General features: G+C 41.8%; 1 protein-coding gene across 2 annotated transcripts in view; it reads left to right on the top strand.

Annotated features, from left to right (window-relative positions):
• CTNND2 (catenin (cadherin-associated protein), delta 2) overlaps window positions 1-8311 on the top strand; it is a 1564764-nt gene that overhangs the window by 804235 nt on the left and 752218 nt on the right. The gene's annotated exons all lie outside the window — the stretch shown is intronic.

Below are 8311 nucleotides of genomic sequence, written 5' to 3'. Positions count from 1 at the left end.
TTTTTTTTTTTTTGGTCTTCTTTCATGCATTTTACAACCACCCTCTTTCTGCATTGTTGTTGATTTGATGTTGATTGCTTTCGAGGTGAGCACAACTCATAATGACCCTATGAACAAAAGGCCTGAAGTCCCTCTACAACTATCAGCATTTCTCAAAGTTCATAGAGTTTCTTGAAGGCATCTTGTTTAGGAAGTGGAAGCCACTCCTGCATTACCTCATCTCCCTTTACATAGGATTATAAACTCTCTCATATCAGATGTTGTTTCTGACTAATCTGATCTCCTCATGCATTGGTGGCCAAGGAGTAAATTGTTATAATCATTTTGTACAGACATCTGTGAAATATGGACATCTTGATCAAAATGCAAATATTTCAACCCTCTGGCATGTCAATTGTGTGCATCTCTTCTGTGGAAATTAAAGCATCAGTCATTGTAGATGAATCTGTTTATAGTTATACTTGCCTGTGTGTTTCAGTGCACACTCCGACCCTCACCGTTTCCAAAAACTATGCAAATACATTGTAGGAGAGCATTAGATGTTCTTCCCTACACTGGCTGTGAAATTAGCTATCAACAGGTTATTTACATAGATTATTATATGTATGTTTTAAACAATATGCAAATTATATAATAAAATGGAAACTAATGTAATATAGAAAGGACTAAATATTTTCTACATGATTCTTCCTTCCATGTATCTCCTTAGCCACCCTGCATTGCTGTATTGTTCTCCGAGGGTAACCAAGAGCTTCTTTGTCTCCACGTAATTATAGCGTTTTCAACGAGACTGGCTGGAGCTCAGAAATTAAGCAGACTTGGAGCTCAAATGAGCCTCTTTTGAATAAATCATCAAATTCCTTTCACCTATTTTAATAAAAACTTACAAAAGGCTAAAAATTAAATCATTAAAATGTGCATTACCTTGGTAATTTCAGCATCAAAAATCAGTGAGGCATTTTATTTCTTAATTTTAAAAAAGAACATTTTCTCAAATACCCATGAAGGTTTGCTTTAAGAAAGGAAGATGTAGGAATAAGATAGCACACAGGCCTTGAAAACCATTTCATTTTCATATTAGCTCATTTTCTCTATAATCTTTATAATTCCACTTCTCTTAGGATAACATCACCATGAATATCCAGATTTATTTAAACTCATTTATACCCTCTTACGATTATATTAGTCTTTTTTCTGTACAATTTATATTTTTAAATGTACGATTGCCACCTCTTCTCCTTAAGAGTCAATAACTATTTTTTCTCATAGGAGCAATTGCAGTTAGAATGATATTTAATTAATACTTGAGCAGTAGACCCTCATCTCATAAGGACTGAGGAAAGCAGAGGTGGAAGAGGGTGTGGGTGAGAGAGAGAAGCAAAAGAGGCTATCTCCTTGCTCCTTTAATCAATAAATGTAAAGGACAGAACTTTTAAAGAAGGGAGAGGCGAGGATGAGAGGGAGGGAGGGAGGAAGAGAGAGAAAGAGAGAGAAATGCAGATGAAAATAGAAGGAATCAGCTACTAACTTATAAACAAAGACCAAAACCTCATTGTTGTTGTTGTTGTTGTTAAATGCTGACGAGTCGCTTGCAACTCATAGTGACCCTATGTACAAAAGCCCTAAACTCTGTTCTGTGCCAATCACACTGTCTCTGACACTCCCATCCTGATTACCCCAATCACTGAATCAATCCACCTCATAGAGGGTCTTCCCCTCCTGCTTTGTCCCTCCACCCTACCAAGCAAGATGTCCCTCTCCAAGGACTGGTCCCTCCTTACAACATGTCCAAAGTATGTTAGACGAAGTCTCAGAATCCTTGCCTGCAAGGAGCCACCCGGTTTAACCCTTTCCAGGACAAATCTGTTTGTTTTCCTAGCAGTCCATGCTACCCTCAATACTCTTCTCCAGCACCACAACTCAAAGGCATCAATTCTCCTTCTGTCCTCCCTAGTCATTGTCCAACTCTCCAATGCATAACAAGTAAGTCAGAGGGAAAAAATCTAAAGCAAAATGAAAAGTCAAAGAGGAAATTCCTGAATAATTAATAAAAATTATAATAGCAATTGGTTTTCTAACTTTCAAACAAAATGGAACTCTCATTATTGTTGAATCTCAACTGAGGATTGCCCCTCCCCCTTCCCAAGAATCAGTAATGGATCCAAATGCAGTAAGTTAACACACACAATATAAATAAATCATTCATATATGATATCTGCAGGTAGAGTGGAAGGGAAACAAACAAACATACAAACAAACAACAACTCTGGTGGCCTGGTGGTGAGAAGCTATACTGCAGTTCCAAAGGCATGTGATTCACATCCACCAGCAGCTCCTCTGAGGAAGGATGGACAGTCTCCTTCTGTGTGATTTACTGACCCTGAATACACACTGGAGGGTCATCTGTGAGTGAGTTCCTACTCCACAGCACACAAAAATAACAAAATGCGTTAGTGACCAAAGACTAACTGTTGTTGTTATGTGCCATCAGGTTTACCGCAACTCTTAGCGATCCTGTCTTCAATAGCTCTGATCCCTTCTCTGTCCTGAGCCCATCTCACTGTCTTTGGCACACCCATCCTCATTACCTCATTTGTTGTGTCAATCCATTTCATCTAGGGTCTTCCTCTCCTGCGCTGACCCTTGATCCTTCCAAGTATGACATCCTTCTCCAAAAACTGATCCCTCCTGACTACAGGCCTAAAGTATGTTAGATGGAGATTCAAAATCCTTGCATCCAAGTAGTACCTAGGTTTCACCCTTTCTAAGATAGACCTGTTTATTCTCTTGGCAGTCCCTGGTGTATGTCCAATACTCTTCTCCAGCATCACAACCCAAAGGCATTGATTTCTTCTTCTGTCATCCTTGGTCACTGTCCAGCTCTCTGATACATAGCAAGTAATTGTGAAGACCATGTCCTGGATCAAGCGAACTTTAGTCTGTTTATGCATATCCTTGCTCTTAAGCACTCTGGAGAGGTCCCTGACGGCACATTTTTCTGAAACAATTCATCTTTTGATTTCCTAACTGCTGATGTCAAGAGTGTGGATTGTGGAACTGAGCAAGCTGAAATTGTTAACAATCTCAATCTCTTCTCTATCTATCATGGTGCTGTCAATTGGCCCAGTGATGAGAATTGTTGTTTTAATGATGTTGAACATCAATCCATAATGAAGACTATAGTCCTTGACCCTGTACAGCAGATGCTTCAGGTTTTCCTAATGTTCAGCAAGATAGGTTATATCAACTGCATAGTGCATGTTCTTGCCGAGTCTTCCTCCAATCCTGATACCACATTCCTCCACATGAACTCCAGCCTCTAGAATGATCTGCCTACAGATTGAAAATATACGGAGACAGGACATATTTTTGAAGCACTCCTGTCCTGATTTTGAACCAAGTAGTGTTTCCTGATGACTAATAGCTATAATAATGTTGTACAGACTTCTATCATCTTTCACCAAAAAGCACATACATCTATCCTTTGACCTTGCTGATTTGGAAATCTACTCTATGGGATGAAATTGCCAGTCATTAAAAATGAACATATTTAGATTGATACCTGCATACATATTTCACTAGGCACACGGAATCTCACTCAGAACAAGGCTTGTTGAAAGTCAGTGTGTCCTATCCAGAAACTGGTGGTGCCTGGAGGGAGTGGTGACTGGGAATCAATCCATAGGGAATCAGATCAGAACATAGCCAGTTATGGGATCCTTTGGAATAATCCATTTTATGTACCCCAGCTTTTTGCGCTGTGGGGCACTTTTCTGTCCTGCTGGCTTAGTATGAATCAGAATAGACGTGAGGACACACAATTACATAGATGCTTAGGCATTTCCACAATGGACAGTTTCATAAGACAGGCAAGCTGTAAAGAGAGAAGAATGGCATATGAGTCTGAGTCTGCAGTCGGAAACAAAAAGACACAGTGCAGTTTGTTAATATTGATGGAGGTTCTGGGAGACAGAGAAGATGACAGCTTATGTGGTTGGAAGTGAACAGAGATGAAGAAAGAGCTTAAGCAGATGTGTTACTGGCAGAACTTTGGAGGCTTTAAATAAAGCCTTGGGGAAGCCAGCTGCCCCTTCTTTCCTCCATAAGATGCCAGGTAAATTCAAAACCATCATCCCGTCACTTAGGAGCTGAGTGTTTTAACCCCTGTGCTACCAGGGCTCCTTCAGAGATCCTGAAACTCATCACCACTGAGTCATTTCCTGCCCCTGGTGACCCTGTAAGACAGTGATCACACCACACAATTTCCAAGATTTTCTTCTTGGTGGAGACTAAAGGTGACACCTTGTAACAGTGGAGTGCCTGATGAATTCAGGCAGCCACCCTTCCCTTGGAATCTGAGAGTTTAATCTCTGTGTCAGGAAGACACTGGCTTTTTATCCCCCTAAGCCAAATTGATAATACTGAATTGTCCTGGCTGAGATGGTCCTCTCCGTGCTCATGGAAAAGGAGTGGTACTTTCACTTGGTCTCGCCTTTGTGTTCTGGGAATATGTGTCCTATAGTGTGCGTTCTTCCAAAGACGTGTCTTGAATCTAGGAATTCATCATCCCCTTGGAGTTTTCAGAACCATCTTTAGTAACTGCTGAATTTTGATTGACCAAAAGCAATCGTTACATCCGAGTCATCTTTTGGAAAAGCCCTCAGCTCAGAGTTGAGCCTTTTTTCTCTAAGTGGCCTGATTTTTCTTCCTGATTGAATAGAAAACAAAACAGAACAACACACACAACAAACAAACAAAGACAGTGAGAGTGCCTCCGGATATTTTATCCCCGATGATTCTGACCCACAGTGGATAGAGAAAACTGGTACATTTTCCAAAGCCTCTGCTCTTAACCTTGCAAAGTCACTTTGAGAAGAAAATTAGTTAAATATTGGAAAATAGAAAACAGTCAATAATATTCCTTTTAGGTTTCCATGATTACTAATTGTAAGTAGTAGGAGAATCATAAAATAAAAATCTCAGTCTATATATTATTAGTCAGAGTGCAGGAGAGAAAAATTCTACTCAAAAGGAGACAGTAATCAGGACCAAGAAGACGTTGTAATTGTAAGCAGGGAAGTTGAATTGCAATGCAGGCACAGTAAAACCATATCCTGTTTTAAAAATGTGTTTCATTGAATGTGTTTAACTGTAGAGGATTTAATTAAGGAATTCATCGCAAAGGTGTGACAATGAGGGTTTTGTTTTTATTCTAGAGAGTATTTAATGATATGGTCTTTCCTTTTGAGATACATGGTGGAGGTTTCCTGACCTCGTCTGTGTGGAGTTACGACACTGTGCATCTCAGGCCATTCAAATGCTCCAGAGGCTCATGGGAAAAAGATGGGCAGTCCCCTCCCGTGTGATTCAGGGCCTCAGAAACCACAGTGGAAGAGCAGCTACTGAACAACCATGAGTCTTGGTTCTTCTTTGGGTTTAGTTCTTTTTTGTTTGTTTGCATATAATCATTCAAATATATTGTGTTTTATATAATTAATTACATTGATCTATGCCTTTTATCAATCCATCTTTCAAGTCCCTATGGCCTCTCTGCTATTTCTTCACATCCTCATCTACCCACTAACCCCTGCTAGCTGAGTGATTTTTTTTTTAAGTGTGCCACCCTGGTTAACTGCCTGGCTTCTAACATAAAAATTATCACTTAGAACCCACCAGCTGCTCTGTGGGAGAAGGAGGTGGCCATCTGCATTTATGAAGATCACAGGCTTGCACACCCTGCAATGCTGTTCTGTTCTTCCCTAGAGAGTCACTATGAAGAGTCATTGCCTTTATGGTGATTGATGTGTTGGCTTAGCCAGTTGCCTAGGACTGAGAGACTGACTCTCAAGCTTTGACCGCCACTAGAATCTGCTGTTCTTAGATGCCATCTAATTGAGTACCACACATAACAACCCTATGAATCAGAGATCTGAACCCTGTCCTGTCCTGTGCCAATCTCACAATCTCTCACCCACTGAAGCCCATTGCTACAGTCACCATATCTGTCTACCTGGTTGAGGGTCCTTTTCTCCTTTGCAGTCCCTCTACTTGTCCAAGCATGGTGTTCTTCTCTAAGGAACAGCCTCTCATAGCAACACGCTGTATGAAATCAAGCTCTGCCGTCCCTGCCTCCAAGGAGCACTTTGGCTTCACCTTCTCTAAGACATATATGTGTATGTTGTTGTTGTTGTTATGTGCCGTTGAGTCACTTGCGACTCATAGCAACCCTAGATACTACAGCCCTAAACTGCTCTGTCCTGTGCCAATCGCACTGTCTCCGACACTCCCATCCCGATTACCCCAGTCACTAAATCAATCCACCTCATAGAGGGCCTTCCCCTCCTGTGCTGTCCCTCCACCCTCCCATGCATGATGTCCCTCTCCAAGGACCGGTCTCTCCTCACAACGTGTCCAAAGTATGTTAGATGGAGCCTCAGAATCCTTGCCAACAAGGAGCCACCTGGTTTAACCCTTTCCAGGACAAATCTGTTTGTTTTCCTAGCAGTCCATAGTATTCTCAATACTCTTCTCCAGCACCACAGCTCAAAGGCATCAATTCTCCTTCTATCCTCCTTGGTCATTGTCCAACCCTCTGATGCATAACAAGTGATTGCGAAGACCATGGCCTGTATCAGACGCACCTTAGTCTCCAGAGAGACACCATTGCTCTTCAGTACTTTGGAGAGGTCCCTAATAGCAGACTTTCCCATGGCAATGCACCTTTTGATTTCCTGGCTGCTGGTGCCAAGACTGTTGACTATGGAGCCAAGCAAACTAAAGCTGTGTACAATCTCAATCTCTTCACCATCCATCCTGATGCTGCCAATTGGTCCAGTGGTGAGAATCTTTGTCTTCTTGACATTGAGCCTCAATCCATATGTATATTTTTTTTTCCTTTTGGAATTCCATGGGCTGTTCAGTGCCCTTCTCCAACACCACAACTCAAAGGCATAAATTCTTCTTCTGTCATCCGTAGTCACTGTCCAGCTCTCAGATGCATAGCAAGTGACTGAAAAGGCCCTGGCACCTTAGTCCTCAAACTGACATCATTGCTCCTCATCAATTTGGTGAGGTCCCTGTCTACAGACTTTCACAGTGCAATATATCTCTAGATCTCCTGACTGCTGGTACCAAGAGTATTGATTGTGGATCCAAGTAAGATGAAGTTATTGACAGTTTCAGTCTATTTTAAGGATTAGCTATTTCATGGCTGTTTTAATTCATTGACCCATGGATTGAAAATCAAGGGACTGATTGAAAAACAAGAGACTGGCAAATGTTTATGGGCCTCCCTTCTTTGTACAGAAGGTGTCAGGGGGCCATTCTGTAATTATTTGTTGGGTTTCTATGTTAAGAATGTAAATATGAATTTTCATTATTCTCCACTTCTTCCAGCTGTCTCTAGCTCCCGGTAGACTTGGGTTAAGACCATCTTCTCTCTTTAGGGAGCTCTGGTGGTGCAGTCCTGGGGGAGCTGCACATTTAAACTGAAGGCCATGTCCCAGTGGTGGTTCAAATCCCCAGCTGCCCCACGGGAGAGATGGACAGTCTCCTCCCGTGCAAGTTACAAACTTCAGAAACCTAATGGATGAAGGGCAGTAATTGCTCTGCTATTCTTGCCTGTATACTTCAACCTGTAGTGTAGTCCTCTGTTTCTGCTGGGTGCTGTCACATCGAGCACAGCTCATAGTGACCCTGTGAGCAACAGACCTGACCCCCGCCCTGTCCTGTGCCATCCTCATCATCTCCGACAGACTTGAGCACATTGCAGTCACCATGTCAATCCATCTCCCTGGGAATCTTTCTCACTCTTGCTGGTCCTCCATCTTTCCAAGCATGATGTCCCTTTCCAAGGAAAAGCCTCACCTAGCAACATATCCCAAGTTTGAGAGATGAAGGTTTACCATCTTTGCCTCCAGGGAGCATTCTGGTTGTCTTACGTAAATTAAATGCATTTCTATGGTGTCAGCTCTGACTCATGACATTTCTGTGTTTCTCAAATGGAAGTTGCTCCATAAATATTTATTTTCTCTAATCTTTGAGGCTCAATGTCAAGAAGACAAAGATTTTCACCACTGGGCCAATTGGCAACATCAGGATGGATGGTGAAGAGATTGAGATTCTTAACAGCTTTAGTTTGCTTGGCTCCACAGTCAACACTCTTGGCACCAGCAGCCAGGAAATTAAAAGACGTATTGCAATGAGAAAGTCTGCTGTTAGGGACCTCTTTAAAGTACTGAAGAGCAATGGTGTCTCTCTGGAGACTAAGGTGCATCTGATATAGGCCATGGTCTTCGCAATCACTTGTTAT

This window comes from Elephantulus edwardii, unplaced genomic scaffold (assembly GCF_000299155.1).
Source record: "Elephantulus edwardii isolate Elephantulus edwardi_28Jun2011 unplaced genomic scaffold, EleEdw1.0 scaffold00125, whole genome shotgun sequence".
NCBI lineage: Eukaryota > Metazoa > Chordata > Mammalia > Macroscelidea > Macroscelididae > Elephantulus > Elephantulus edwardii.
The sequence above is the reverse complement of the archived record's forward strand: the minus strand, read 5'-3'. Positions and strand labels throughout refer to the sequence as shown.